Consider the following 485-nt stretch of genomic DNA (forward strand, 5'->3'; position numbering starts at 1 on the left):
CCCGTTTTTTCTTTCCCTTTCCCTTTTCGCCCCCTTTTCCCCCTTTCCCCCCCCCTCTCCGGTGCCGGCGGAGCGGAGCAATCCCGGTATCCCGCTCTCCTCTCCTTCTCCCGTATCCCCACTTCTGTGCGCTACTGGCTGGTGCCGCGCGAGGGGCGTGAGCAGCGCCGTGCCTGTGGTCAGTGATGAAGACTTTCTGCTCTTTTCATCCCCACAGCACGGAGCCACCGCTCAGGGCCAGCCGGCAGCTCCTAATTCCCGACTTTCCGCCTTTTCCAGCCCCTTTCCAGGAGAATGCAGCCTTCCCCTCCGGCCGGCTTATGACGAGGTGAGTAAATTCCCTTTTCCAGCGCCGCTTTGCTGCCTGCTGTCATAAAACCGGGATTTTTCCTCGGGGGAAGGCTGGGAGGGAAGGAGAATGAGCTGTTTGCCACACGTCGCTGCTGGGGGTTCACTCCAGCGCTTTCCCAGCGTTTGTTCCCCTC

The 485-nt window shown here is 60.8% G+C and overlaps 1 long non-coding RNA gene across 1 annotated transcript in view; it reads left to right on the forward strand.

Annotated features, from left to right (window-relative positions):
• Positions 1-485, forward strand: part of LOC108448455 — a 168656-nt gene that overhangs the window by 140739 nt on the left and 27432 nt on the right. Inside the window, exon 5 of the long non-coding RNA XR_001864343.1 lies at positions 218-328. This is a non-coding gene — a long non-coding RNA (uncharacterized LOC108448455). The remainder of the gene's footprint in view (positions 1-217; positions 329-485) is intronic.

This window comes from Corvus brachyrhynchos, unplaced genomic scaffold (genome assembly GCF_000691975.1).
Source record: "Corvus brachyrhynchos isolate BGI_N302 unplaced genomic scaffold, ASM69197v1 scaffold365, whole genome shotgun sequence".
NCBI lineage: Eukaryota > Metazoa > Chordata > Aves > Passeriformes > Corvidae > Corvus > Corvus brachyrhynchos.